The sequence below is a fragment of the Phacochoerus africanus genome, chromosome 9 (genome assembly GCF_016906955.1).
Source record: "Phacochoerus africanus isolate WHEZ1 chromosome 9, ROS_Pafr_v1, whole genome shotgun sequence".
NCBI classification, from domain to species: Eukaryota; Metazoa; Chordata; class Mammalia; order Artiodactyla; family Suidae; genus Phacochoerus; species Phacochoerus africanus.
In genome coordinates, this window is record NC_062552.1 from 109816011 (window position 1) to 109832053 (window position 16043).

Sequence of the window (16043 nt, forward strand, 5' to 3'; positions counted from 1 at the left end):
CCTTAAGGCCAGCAAAGGGCTGTATATCCATTATCTTAACACACTGATGGGCCATCATGAGCTACCTTATAAACTTTTGCTGTGGTTAAATATAGAGTAAAAAATTGGGAGATGGTTAATTTGTTTTACCTTGCATATTTTGCAAATGTTTGTAGATCAAATTAACTGTTAATGCTCCTGCACACTGTGGGATTTCACTGAGCTCCTTAGTTATCAGGATTAGTTATCATTTATTTAGTTCTTTCTCTTAAGAAGGATTTAAACAGAATAACACACTGCTGTCCTAAATGTTATCAAGCGTGTCCCTCTTGCTTTGAATTGCTTGCAAATCTGTAATAATTCAATCTTAGATAAGTGTCACATAAAAAAAGATAATTGTGCTGTTACTGATCATATTAATGTTGTCTGAGTTAGAGGAAGGAGATGAATTACTTTACAGGGAAAGAAAATAATACATAATGCCCAGGTGCATGGAAAACCAAGACAAAATGATCCCAAGGTTAAGTCCTGAAAAGAATGGAGGGAGTGGGATGGAAACTATTGGCTTTGGAATGGATAAGCAATGAGATCCTGCTGTATAGCACTGGGAACTATATCTGGTCATTATGATGGAGCATGACAATGTGAGAAAAAAGAATGTATATATGTATGTGTGACTGGGTCACCTTGCTGTACAGTAGAAAATTGACAGAACACTGTAAACCAGCTATAATGGAAAAAAATAAAAATCATTAAAAAAAAAAAAGAATGGCCTTTCAAACTTTGATTCTGGTTTTCTATAAGATCATTATACTTAACTAGAAACTTTGTTTTTTAAATTGTCTTTACTTGGGGTTAATAAAACAATAATTTTTGCGAATCATTAAGTTGTGTTTCTATAAAATTAAGACAAATTGTAGACAGTGTGGATGTTTTTTAAATATGCAGCATTGTTTACTTTCAGTTTTCATCATCAAAGAGTTGAAGCACTTGCCAGTGTGGAAGTGGAAGGGTATAGAAGAACTAGCATTGATGTGATGGTGGAATCTGACTCTCATCAAGTGCACATGTCTTTTCCATATAGAAATACCAGAAGCCAAAGTTAAATACAGGTCCATCATTTCATAGAAAAACTATAGCCATCAAGCCAGTTAGGCTTTGTCCCTCTGCCATAAGGAAAATCAATGTTTGGGGTGAAGGAGGAAGGAACTGAGGGCTGAAATGAGGCCAAGGTCAATGAAAGATCTTCATTCTCTATCTCATGCTCCCCGCGAATGGTCCTGACATTACGGAATCTGTGTTCTATCCCAGGCACTGTGCTACAAATGTGTTGCTCATTTTCTCCTTTACATTCCTTTGAGAGGCTCATTCTTAGTATTCTTCCCCTTTACGTGATGAAACTATGAAGTGAGAAGTTATTTGCTCCAAATCTTATGACTAAAAGAGTTTAGTAAGAATTTAAATCTGGGTTTAAAGGATGTTTGAAACGTCTGTATGATTCGAATGGTGTATTGGAATATAAATGGAAGACTCATTGTTCATGGCAGATCCAGAAAACAAAAAGAAGACAGTACATGCCTGAAAGGAGGGAACAAATTGAAAGGCAATGTTAAAGATTGATCACGCTATTAAAGAAAATTGTTTATTTATTGATATTATCTCCATTGATCCTCACTGTAATTCCGAGTCAGTTGTATAATCACAAATTTGCCCCTGAGAAAAATAAAGCTGAGAGAAATGAACTACACAAAAATCACAAAATTTGTAGCCTGAAGAGCAAGGATTCAATCCCAAACTGCAAAACCCAAGATATTAATGCAGCACATAGGGGACATTTACGTTTATCGTGAATGACAAAACCGCATAGTAATATAAGCACAGATTCTTCTAAGAGTAATTGAAATAATGATTATGCCCAAGGATTTGTTTTTTTAGCTCTTGGTTGGGTGTTTGGCATTATAGCAGATAATTAGATGATAAACGAGGAGATAATATTGTTACTGTTCTGAAGGAATGAATAATTTATTATGCACAGATGCAAAAATAGAAAGGCAAATAATTCAAAACCCAGATAAATTTTTAAAATGTAGGAGGAAAAAAAAAAAAAAGCACTGGCTAAACATATGGAAGAGGGCACTGCAGGTGAGAAAAATTAGCCAAAGCTATGCGGAGAATGTGAGAAACATTGCTATTACCCAAGAGAAGTGACCCTGTTGGGCATTCGGTTAATCTTAATTTAAATATAATTTTCCAAAAAGAAAAATAAAGAAGCAAGAAGCAATTACTGAAGATCTTAAAAGACATAAGGGGGATATAATTGATCTGCTCGAAAATACATAGGGGCAGTGTAAGATATGTAGAATGAGTCTTTAAAATACCATTTAAGACCTTGGGAGCACAAGACTCCTGCAGCTTTCCTTGTAAATTCTGTTCAGATTGACCCAGGGAATAATGCAGTCACTGAATTAAAAATGAACCTAAAGATCATAAGTAAAGGATAATGATTAATAGGCTTTAGAGCCTTCTGGGGAAATATCGAGTGAACCTCTTCAGGTTTGGTGCTAATGATCTGTAAGAAGGTGCAGACAGCATGTTAATGAAATTTTTTGATAACATTAAATTAGGAGAGGGTGGAACATAACTCAAATCAAAGAAATATCTGTTATATAAATGACTATGTGGAAGTTAGGAACATGAAGGAAATATTAAAATGGCATCTGATGATACTAAATTCTAAGTAGTATATCATAAGATAGGTTTTTTAAAAAAACCAAAGTAGAGGACATTGATGAAAGAATAACAAGCTGTCTTAGAAGCTAAGAGTATAAGGCAAACTGTCCACATGACACCTGAGCTTGGCCATTTTTATATATGGGCCAGATAGTGTATCGAGGCTATTGGTTCTTAGAATAGAAATATTTTTTCAGTGCATGAAGGTCTGTTATTTGTGCTGGAAACTACTGAAAACAGTGAGAAGGTCACTGGAATAAGAGGACATCAAATTTATCTTCTAGAGTGTTTCTTACTATACAAATGCATGCGTAAATTCATTCCAGGCAGGTAAAATGAGAACGCTAGCTTTCAGAACAATGTTTTGTGCTCAAAGAGAGAATTATGATCTGCTAAAAGAGCAAAGCATCATAAACATAACTGAGATTCCATAGTATGATAAATTGAAGCCTGAAAAGTAGAGAAAAATAACTAAGCTCATTTATATAGGCAGGGAAAGTAAAATGTATTACTTCTCCAAAAATCCTTAAGAACAAAAATAATATTATGTTCCATTCCAACTGGAAAGGCTTTTTTTTTAAAAAAAAAAAAAACTAGATTTTGTTTTGATGCTTCTTTCAATATATGTAACTACATTGATAAGCCTTATTAAGCAACTTCTTTTTCTATACAAAGAGGATTATTTTATTATTAACAATAGCCTTGTTTAGAAATATTGAGTTAGTATAGTACTTTAATTAAGAATAAAGATTCTGAAGTCAAATCTGAAGTCAAACCCTGGCTCAATAATTATTTAGTTATGTAATTTGGGGCATGTATTGAGTATTTGCTGTTCAATGCTCTTATCTCTACACTAATATAATTATCTATCGCAAAGACTCAAAGACTTTGGGGACTAAATAAGAAAATGCATATAAAACATTTAGCATAATTTCTCAAATAATGTATATGCTCTGTAATATTTATAAATATTTTATTTGCCAAGTATGAAGTCATCAAATCTTATGGCTGTAAGAGATTTTAGTGATTATAAGCCCAAGCTCCCCAATTTATAGATGAACAATCTTAAATTCAGCCACTTCCTCAAGATGATAAATGTAGTTATTGAAAGAATGAGTGCAGAATTCAGATGTTATAATTCCTTATCAAGTAACACCATATAGCTCTGCTATGATACATGTCCCAGTGATTTATACGTAATTTGGAAAGTAGCAAATGCATGAACTTCATTTTGTTCCATAGATTCCAGTGGTATTATCTTCTGTTCCATCACCCAGAAATACACAACTCAATATCACAGTAAAGTGTTTTATCAAAGGCTCAATTAAGGCATTAGCTTAGGGGCAACATTATTCTCCATAACACAGTAATATATTGAACCAGTAGCCAGGAATGGTCCTCAGTGCCCATAGATAGAACACTCGGGTCTAGGAGGCAAAAGAAGGATGTAAAATAAACCGCTTAACATTGCAACTCCCAGAAGTTCTCCATGTAGAACTTGTGCTTTCCTTCTCCACCTTGGGTTCAGTTGGATTAAATGAACGCATTTCCATGAGATACTTTCAACACAGGACACAGTAAGTGTTCCACTGAACTTAAAATTAACACTATACCTAAATATTTGAATTCCTCTTTGTTCTGAAAGCAAAGAAAGTTCTCTCTATGCTGATGAGAGTAATAAATCCTGATTACCAGAGCAGATACAGTTTATGCTACATATGGAGCCAAGAATTACTATGTATATAAACCCAGATGACTCATGTCTTTTTTTCTGTTACCAGTAACAATGGCAAGTGGGCAATTATTTCAACAGAAATAAGGGTTCAGATTCCTTGAGTCTGAAGGTCTGAATTGTCTCTCAGAGAAGCAACTCTTATCCAATGAAGTACTGACTTGAGGCAAAAGAAATCTAGAAAGGGGAGAGAGATAGGTGATGATGAATATCAATCATGGGAAAGTTGCTTCTTCACTAAGGATTTTGCATTAATATGTATAGAGTTCATGACCTTGAAGGGGTTTGTAATGCAAGAATGTAATTAAGGAGGACACTAAAAATGTATGGTGAAAGGAAGAGCCTTCTTACCCAAAAATCTTCTCTTGATTCAATAACAGAATTTTCATGGAAACCCACTTAACACTCATGCATACAATTTCAGAGGCCCATATCCCCAGGAGGTTAACATCCTGGAGCCAAAATGAATGCCCGCCAGTGGGTACATGCTTAATTTTTCCTCAGTTAAGACCAGACCATCCTGAGCTGTATTTTGGGACATCCCTCAGATTAACGAACTCATGGTCTGGGGAGGTGGCCAATTCAGTAATGTGCTAGATCTTTCCCTGGCTCTCTCTCCCATGTCCACTCTTGCTGAGGGTCTTGATGAAGATCACATTCCCCTTTAATTACTTGCATTTAAGGTAATTAGTGACCCAACTTTACTTTCTGGAGATCCCAGGTTAAGATAATTTCCAAAACCAAACTCCAAATATGACCCATACCTCCTTCCTCAATCTTCTCTACGTTAGTAAGTAGCAAGTCTGGCCTTACTGTTGTGAAGCCCAAAAAACTTAGGCATCATCCCTGTCTTTTTTTGTCATCGCTCACATGGAATCTAATATTATATCTTGTCACTACATCAAAAATATATTCGTAATATAGTCATTTTGTATCTTAATATATTCTGAATATTTTACTATATTTTAAAAATGTATTCAGGATATAATCACTGCTATGATCCTGGTCCGAGAAATAATTACATTTTGTTAGATTAATAGGGTAACCTCATCATTAATCTCCTCATTTTTATCCTTACTTCCTATGATCTACTTTCAACACAGCAACCGCAGTGATTATTTTAGAACTTTAGCAAATTGTTTCACTCTTCTCTTCAAAACATTCCAAGTCTTCCCATGTCACTCTGAGTAACAGCAAAAATCCTTTTCATGGCCCACATTTATAACTTTGGCCTCCTCTCTACTGATTCCCCCTAGATCACTCAAATCAACCACACTGACCACCTCAATTTTCTTGAACCACGCAAACACATACCTCCCTCAGGACCTTTGCAATTTCGTCTGGGTGGAAATACAGACAGCATTGTCAGTCTTCCACCAGACAGCCACATGCCTTTCTCCTCAGTTCCCTTCAAGTTTTTCCACATATATTGCTCTTATTTATATTTGGAATTCTTTCTCATTATTACAGCATTTCCTATCTTCACCCCTGCTTTCTCTTTTCCAAAATATTTATCACTATCTAAGCCAGGTCACTTATAAAAAGTGACCATAATAATCTAAACTGTCCTTGTATGTGTATCTGTTTTCAATGGTACTTGATATTTTTCTCATCAAAAAAGAGTCTATATATCCATTCTTTGAATCTGGGCTAGCCTTATGATTTGATTTGACTCCCCCCCCCCGCCAAAAAAATGTGGAGGTTATCCTGTGGGAACTCCAAATCTAGCCTTTGAAGGGCTTCACAGCTTTGCTTATCTTCTCTTAGAACATTGCCCTGGGTTCACCAGAAGACCCATCCAGCTGAGCCCACCCAAATTTCCAACATGTAGCATCATAAACAAATTAATGGTAGTTAGTTACAGCAACCAAGTCTGAGGTGATCTGTAACACAGAAAAGAAAAAAAAAAAAATATATATATATATATATAATCTTCCTCTCTCTTAATAGAATATAAGTGTCATGAGGACAGGGATTTTTTTAATTTGATTTTGATTTTTTTGCTTAACTGCTATAGTCTTAGAACCTAGAATAGTTTCTGATAATTAATACATGCAATAATTAAAGTAGTGATTGTCTTTTGATGAGTATACAACCTAATGGTGAGAACAGAAATACCTAAATACACTGTAAAGTACTTCGTAATCCTTGAATGTTGCTTCTTTGGTGAACACTGGCTAGGAACAGTGTAGTGTCTTTAGTCTCACAAGAGAAGTAACATAGAGAAGGCTTTAGGGAACTCCTGGTCTATGGACTGTCTTTATTTGCTTAAAATCTCCAGTGCTAAAATATCCCCTTAAAATCATTTTGTTCTTAATTCAAACTCACCTGGGATGTAGTTTATAGGATGATACCAAGATTCTCCATATATGAACAGCCATATTAAGTGAATTTTGATGAAATTAATCATCCAAGAAACTATGTCATCTTTAGCCTGTCACTGATGTGGAACATTTTGTTTCAATGCACAAATCCATAACCATTTGAACCAAAAAGAATGGAAATATATTCACCAGTTACATTCCCATTGATTAGAGATAGAAAGACCAGTTGAGTAAATAAAATCATTGATCTTAGAATTCTAACCAGGCACTTAGGCTCTGTCAGTCTCTGGAGAAAATCTAGAAATTTGGTCAATTTTCTAAGAATTTCCAAATGTGTTTTTTTATACCTAGATTGATGAAGCATGTGATGCTTGCAAAATCATTCAGAACTTAACAGGTTTTGTCTTGTGAATTCAGATATACTTTCCTCAAAGGGAGTAAAATCTTATTTTGCTGAATTCAAGTTGCACTCAAATATTGTTAAACACGTTTACTCAGTCACATTCAGTTTACAGGCAGTACTTTAAAGCTGCAACCCAAGTGATTGAAAGGATGATGGTGATGTCATAATAGCAACCTTGGGGGCATGTGTGTTTCTATTAGTATCTTGTTATTTTCATCATTTGAGCTATTTTTATATTTAGCACTGAAATTACATGTTGAAACTCTATTCCCCGTAGAACATAATTTCTTTTTCCTTTTTTATTCTATAGAAGCTTATAGCTGAGCCCAAGCTTTCAGGCCATTTAAATTATTCCTTTATTTCTCTAGGTAGATTTTTGTCCAATCATGTACTTGCAATTAGTACCAAAGAGCAATTTTCTCTCAAAGACAGTGTTTCCCCAGGTTCAGAAATGTGTGTGCAATATTTGTATGATGGAATCCACAAAGAAGAAAAGGAAATATTCAATCTGGTAAACTGTATATGTTCCAGAGAGACTTGTAGCTTCCTGCAGAAAAGGGAGCATGTAAATAACTAACATAGTATACCTGCTGTAGGATCCAGAGACAAAAACTATCACTCTACAATCTGTCTAGACTTAAGAGGTGACAGGATAACCTGGGCAGAGGTGGACAAAATGGGGAGAGGTGTAGTTGGGCCTGGTTAGGTCCATCTTAATATTCCCCAACTAGCTTGACTGAAAAGTCGACCCTAGACCAGAAGTGGCCAACTTTATTCTCTCCAGGCCTGCTTTTTGACCAAACAGCCTCATTTTTTTTTTTTTTGCATTTGTTTTGATGATGCACCACTCTCTTGTCCCAGGTAGATATCAGAGTTGACAGCTGTTAATCCTACTCTGGCAGAAATAAATCCTGCCAGGGCTGGCAATGAGCAGGTGAATTTCCACTCACCTGGATCAAACCAGAGTCTCCTGAGAATACAATTTGTGCAAATAGCCCTTATCCCACTTGGCAACTGGAGGATTTAGCACAAACTAGAGCCCACAGTTTAAGACAAGTGGCCTGGAAGAGAGATAAGCACACACTTCTGAGATGCGTGTGGTAATTAGCTCCCAGCAGCATAAAACATTCAATTCCGAATGATGAATTTTAATTTTATTTCAAAAAGCCTTTTCAAGGGGAAGGTGTCAGAGCTTAACACTTGCTACTAGATTTAACATAAATGGCTACCTGCCAATTAGAATCAGTTTTCCAATCATTTGTGATCTAATATATGAAAATGAATTATGTGGTTCAAGATGAAATGAAATCTATAATCCTCTGGACAGTGCTGAGATATTAAATCACGTTAAAGGGTGAGTGGTGAAGGGGAACACTTTGTTGATTTATGCATAAATAACCAGTGTGTCACTCAACCGTATCTCAACTTAGCTGGCAAAGCATTTGGCTCGTCTTGGTATGGAAAAATCAAAACCAAAAATAAAAACGTGGATTTCTAAAAGTTTAAGGGTGTTGTTTAAGATGTAGAAGACCAAGTTCACTCACATTCCGAGATGGGAGAACTAAGGAGATGAGCCTGGCACAGAGGGAAGGGTGGTAGGAAAAAAGCAGAAGCCACTAGGGTGCCCTCACTTCTTGGCAAGTGTGTTGTACCATCACAGGACACAGGAGCCTAAGCAAGGCCTAGCATTTGCTTCTGGGGAAGGCGTGAGCAGAATGAGACAGCTAATTCTGCACCTCCATGCAAGGCATTCTAAGGCAGCTTTATTATTCTTTGGGGCCGCTGGGTTAGGTGCTCTGAGTTACACCAAGACCATTTGGACAGAAAACCCCTGAGAAGCCTTGTGGCATTTATTCTCTAATCCAGTGTGTTTGAGAACTTATTTAGCCTTGGACTCACACCTTTATGGTTTGAATTATGCTCCTCCACCTCCAAAATATGTTGAAGTTCTGACTCCCAGTACATGTTCATGGAACTTTATTTGGAAATAGAGTCTTTACAGATACAATCAAGTTAAGATGAAGTCATAGCAAATTACAATGGACCCTTAATCCAGTATGACTGGTGGTGGTCTTGTAAGAAGAGGGAGCTATGGGAATTTATAGAAACACACAAGGTGGGGGTATAGCTCAGTGACTGCAGAAACACACAAGGGAAAAATGTCAGGTGACAACTAGAAACAGACTGATATGCTTACAGCTGAAAGGCAAAAAATACCTGGAGCATCCACCAGCTGGAAGATGCAAGGAAAGATCCTTCCATGGAGACTTTAGAAGGACCATAGCCCTGTTGGCACCTTGATTTCAGACTTCCAACCTCTAAGTATCTCCAGATGTGAGATAATACATTTTTGTTGTTTTAACCCACCCAGTTTGAAGTGCTTTGCTATGGCAGTCCAAGAAAGCAGATAGAGTTATCTTGACTCCAGCAAAATACTCTTAGAACCCTGAAATATTAGGTAAATAAAAAGTTGGCCAGATGAAAGCTGGGATGAAAAGTCACAATTCACACTTGAAAGGCTCCTAGTCTCCTGCCCAGTTTTAAAACTAGGGCTCCCCCACCCCCCGAGGAATGTTTACCTCAAGGGCATGAATTAACACAGGCAAAGCCATTTTTTAATTTTTAAAAAATACCTAAAATTATCTCATGAGTGGTCATATAGGTGGCTTTCCCTAAAATGAAGTAACCCATGTCATGAGCACTCAGATCGAGCATCATAACATCACTCCTACCCCAGAATTTCCTCCTATTTCCTTCCACATCCCAAATGACATTTCCTTACTTAACTGCTTACTATCCTGTCCTATTGATTTTTGAAATAATGTGAGTCTCCTAAAATCCTTTTGAAGGGAGGGTTGTTCTCTTTTTAAAAAATTCAGCTGACTCTTTGCCAACTTTCTTAAATATCCAATAACCTTTGTGTTTCTCATAATATTTAGAAATGTTGATATTAGCCAGTCTGCAGCAATTCAAATCCCCATGTAAATCTAATTAAAAATATAAAAATTCCACATAAGAAACTTTCAACAATTATCTAATGCAGTTATATCTTTTTTTCTTTTAAAATTCTTTGAGCATACAATAGGTTGTGCCTTTGTATTTCAAAGAATTTACTATCTGGCTGTCCCTAGAGTCAGGGTATATTTCAAAAAACACTATTTAGCTCCCATCTTGATATTTTTAGAATACTTTGCATATGAGTAAGTTATTTGTAAATTAGAGGGAATGACTGTAATTAACTAATTTTCATTTATTTATATGTACTCTCCCATCTAGATAAAAGGTGACTATGTATATAAACAAAGTAATATTATTATTATTGTATCTATGTCTTTTCACAAAATTGATGAGGTGACTTCTAAAGCCATCCAGCATTGAATAGTGTTCATTTTGCGTCGTTTTGCTCTAAGTGCTTTTACATATTTTAAATTACTTAACCTCATAACAGCCCAATGAGATAGGATGGTTATTATTCACAGTTTACTACTGAGGATATAGGTCACAGAGAGTTTGAGTGAATTCCCCAAGGTCACAGATGAATGGAGCTCATATTCACAGCCTGGCTCACTTAACAGTTGGAGTCCATAATCGTCTTGTTATATAAGCTTTTAACAGAAAGACATTCAATACAATGATAATGTTATAAAAATAAAAAGAAAGACAAGAAAAAATGATAAAACATTCAGCTACTAAGGTCCATATATTTCTGAAGTTGAGCTCCCAAATATTTTTCTTTGAGCCTGTTCAGAATAAATGCATAAACCAAGTAAGTCAAAACCACTCAGCTGCGTAGGTCTCACAGAGATTTTTTTTTTTTAATTGAAAGGAATAGTAGCTTTTCTTTTTTTCTTTCTTTCCTTTTTTTTTTTTCCCCTGTCTTCTGTCTTTTTAGGGCTGCTTCCACGCATATGGAGTTTCCTAGGCAAAGGGTTGAATTGGAGCTGTAGCTGATGGCCTACGCCACAGCCACAGCAACACCAGATCCGAGCCATGTCTGCGACCTTCACCGCAGCTCATGGCAACACAGGATCCTTAACTCACTGAGCAAGGCCAGGGATCGAACCCACAACCTCATGGTTCCTAGTCAGATTCGTTTCTACTGTGCCACGAGGGGAACTCCTAGTCGGGTTTGTTAAGACTGAGCCACAATGGGAGCTCCGTGAATAGAAGCTTTTCAAAACACTTTACAAATATTGAATTTGATAATTAATTCTTCAAATTACAAATGCATTTATGCTTTGACCCAGCAATCCTACTTCAGGAGATTTATCTAACAGGTAGACCTACACACATACAGAAATGATTCACATGAAAGGCTAATCACAGAAGTATTGGATTTCATAAGCAAAGGGCTGGAAACAACTCAAAAATCTGCTATTAGGGACTAGTTAAAAATAGATATTGTGCCGACCATGTGCAAAGCAGAAGGCATATCCAGAACCAGATATGTTCCAAACATATCCTTAAATGAAATGAATGCATACATGCTCATGTCAAAATATGTAGCATTATACACTTTGTAAAATAAATTGAGAAAGTAAGTATATCTGCTTATACATACATGAAGACATACTGGAGGGATTCATAAAAATCAACAAAAGACAAAATTGTTCTTTCTCTCCCATGACACATTTGAAAATCTTATTGGTTCTGGTTTCAAAACAGTCCACAAATAGGACTACTAACAATCTCCTACTATCACTGCTCAGCCCAAACCATTGCATTAGTGTGCCTGGACAATTGTTATAGCTTCCACCTTTGAACTGTCAAACCATTTCAATATGGAAGCTAGAGTGAGTCTTTTAAAATGATCTGTCACTCCTCTGCTTGAAATTCTCTCATCTCAAAGTAGAAATCAACCCATATTTGACTTATAAAGCTTTATATGATTTGACTCTAAGTTACTGCTCTAATCTTAGTCCTTATTTATCTTCTCCCATTGCTCTGTCTAGAAATAGAAAAATACACATTAATGAACAAAACAATTTGATATAATGCAAAATTTTCTCCACAATTAAGGTATTAAATTTCCTACTATTAGATTTTCCTATATTTTAATGTACATTGGCATGCATGTATATCCACATACCCAAACACACAATACACGTGTGTATACACACAGACACACACACACACACACACACACACACAGAGAAGAAACAATTTATAAACAGAGAAATCATTGAGATGTTAAGCACAAGGTCATGCTAGGTTTTGATTTTAGAGTTGCATGAAATATTCTTTGAACAAGAAAGAGACTGAAAAACCCAAAAATAATCTTGAGAATAAGATTCAGTGGCTGAGTAGGGAGGAATTCAGGAAAAAATTAATAATAATGGATTGGTTCAAAGTAATAGAAATATTGCTAAATATTTTAATACTTTCTCCCTCTCTTAGTTTCTCTCTCTCATTAAAAGAGCTATTGTCAAATGTTAACAATTAATTATTCAGTTTTTTGTTTTTTGGTCTTTCAACTGCTTTAATAGATTCCCAAATGTTTCAAGACACCTAAAATTGTGTGGTGATATTGAGGTGTAATTTTCCACCTTATATTTTCCTATATGTGGAAATTTATATTTAATTTCTCCCCCTATGAAATAATCATTTTAAATTTTGAAATTTTCTTTTGGGAAACAAAATAATTTATATTTCTGGGAAAAAAAAAAGAACTGAATGGAATAACTTCCTCTACCTTAGCTTAAATGAAATAACTTAAGTGACTTGAAGCAAGTCTTTTCTTTATGGCCTGTGCTAAAAATAACTAAATGAGCAACAACCACCACAAAATAGAAAGTGCTTGTACATGTGGTTTGCACTTTTGACTACTATGAATTGAGTTATTAGTACAAGCCATCCAAGTAATGAAATTCAGTCTCAGATGTGTTTTAGTTCAGTATGGTTTAATAGCAAGGACAGTTAAAGATGTGCTTTAAAAAAAAAAAAAAAGTAATAGAGCCAAGCCTAAATAAATCTGGGATTGAAGTGTGGTTCTGGACCAAGGCAACACTAGGATCCTGCTGGTAGCAGTAGACAAAGTTTCACTCCAGCTGTCAGTTGTTAATATGACTCAGAGACTGCAATTCTGTTGCTTTCTGATCACTATGCCTCCAAGTTCTACTTGCTTGAGAGTAAACATTTATCTCACCTCATCTTTAAGGGTCTCACATGTTGGGAGTCATTGCTCAGTATTCATTCCTCATGATCTAACCAGCTCTTGCCAGAAAAGCAAGATGACATGAACCATTGCCCAAACTGTAGCATGAGCAAATTTTCTGACAAAGGAGCGTAGATAAATAAACACCCCAACACTTGTTTAACACACTGCAACCCAATAGGTCTGATACATGTTTCCTACTGACTCAGGGAGTGCCAAGCAGATAGGTGATTAATAAATATTTGTAGAATGAAAAATAAATCCATGTGTACTGGGCAAATAGGCCCACTTTCTTGACATCTGTCCAAAGCTGTTAATGCCTAGTATATTCCAGTGCTTATGGGCACAACTATTATGTCATCACCCCTTCTGCAATGCAAAATAATAGCCATGTTTAATTTCTGAATCCACAGAAAATAACTCAGTTCCTAAAGACATTGTCTGTCACTGAGTTTTTCCTGCAGTTGTTATCCTCTAGTACAGGGGTTGGTGAACTTCAACCAGTAGGCCAAATCCATCCCATTGTCTATTTTGGTAAACAAAGTTATATTGGAACATAGTCATGCTCTTTTGTTCATGTATCATCTATAGCTGCTTTTTAAAATACATTGATGGAGTTGCGTATTTGTATTTATTTTAAAATTTTTATTTATTTTTTAGTTTTTGCAGTTAAAGTTTGTCTTAAAACAACTGCTGTTAAAATATACAAGTACTGCAAACATTACAGATTGTAATGATGGGAATGCACTGTTCTGGCCCTGAGTGCAGCGTCATGCCAGAGCACAAGGCCAATGACAGCAGAGGGAGTTGAGTATTTGTAACAGAGATCTCATGACCCACAAACCTAAAAGATTTATTATTTGGTTCTTTACAGCAAAAGCATGCTGACCACTGTTCATTCATTCAACATGTCTAATGAGTACCTATTGTGGGATAAACATTGGCGTATGTGCCAGAAATATAACAGTGAATTAAATGAAGCCCTTGAGGATTTACAGCTCATGTTTTGGGGTGAGACAATGGGTAAACACAGTTTATATATTACATTATGAGGAGGCTTTGAATGCTATAGATAAAAAATGAGACATGTATGAAAAACAGTTGGGCGTGTTGGTGTGTGGGTCATGGCTATGGCTCTTTACCTTGTATAAGGCTAATCATGAAAAACTCCAGTAAAATGATATTTGAGTAGAGGTCTGAAAGAAAAACTGACAGAATTTAAGGATGAAATAGGCAATTCAAACTAATAACTAGAGATCTAGATATCCCACTTTTTTCTGTCTATTGCTGAAAAGGGGGTTGTTAAATTCCCCCACTATTATTGAATTACTGTAGATTTCTCCTTTTATGGCAGTTAGTAGTTGTCTTATATAAGATGTTCCTATGTTGGGTGCATATGTATTTACAATTGTTTTATCTGTTATATGTGATACCTTGATTATTAGCTATTGTCCTTTCTCTCTTGTAACATTCTTTATTTTAATATCTATTTTGTCTGATATGAAGCTACTCCAGCTTTCTTTTGATTTCCATTTGCATGGAATATCTTCTTCCATCCCCTCACTTTCAGTCTGTATATGAAAGTGGTCTAGAAGTGGGTCTCTTTTAGACAGCATAGGTTTTGTTTTTGTATCCATTCAGCCAGTCTGTGTCTTTTGACTGGAGCATTTAATCTATTTACATTCAAGGTAATTATTAATATATATGTTCTTATTGCCATTTTCTTAATTGTTTTGGATTTGTTATTGTTGTGATTTTTTTCTTCCCTTCTTCATTTACTCTATTCTCTTATGATTTGATGACTAGCTTTAGTATTGTATTTAGATTGCTTTTTCTTTTTTCTTTTTTTTGTCTTTTTAGGGTCTCACTCACAGCATATGGAGGTTCCCAGGCTAGGTGTCAAATCAGAGCTTTAGCTGCCAGCCTATGCCACAGCCACAGCAACACTGGATCTAAGCCACATCTGCAACTTTCACCACAGCTCATGGCAATGCTGGATCCTTAACCCACTGTATGAGGCCAGGGATCAAACCTCCCTCCTCATGGTTACTAGTAACATTCATTTCCAGTGAGCCACGATGGGAACTCTGATTGCTTTTTCTTTTTTATGAGAGTGTCTATTTTAATTTTTTGGTTTGTTGTTCCCATGAGGTTTTGATATAGAATTTTGGTGGGTTTTTATCGTGTTTCCTTGTCTGAAATGTATTTCTCTATGGTTTCATTTTGCCTAACTTTTGAGGTTTGTGATCTCCTTTCTGTAGGTGCTGGGTTTTAGTTCCTCTTACTTCTATTGTCTGCCCTCTGGTGGGTAAGGTTGGCCCAGGGGCTGGTGCAGGCTTCCTGATTGGAGGGACTGATGCCTTCCCACTGATGGATGGAGCAGTGTCTTGTCCCTATGGTGATCAGATCCTTGTCAAGGGATGTGTTTAGAGGTGGCCTTTAGCTCAGTATGATTTTAGGCAGATGGTCAACTCTTTCACCAGTATGTTCTGGCCTTTATCCCCTTGATAGGAGGTATGCTTGATGTTGTGGTGACCTGAGCCTATGCTGGCTTTTGAGCAGGGCCTCCTGTTTGCTCTGTAGTTGTCACTGTCCTGTAAAGGGGAAGAGTCTGCTCCCTGGTAGTTGGAGTAGAATCCCCCAGATATGTTTCTGAGCTGTTGTTCTGATTTGCAGTGTGATAGGTGGGTTTGTAGCACTCCCACTGGGAAAGGAGCCTTC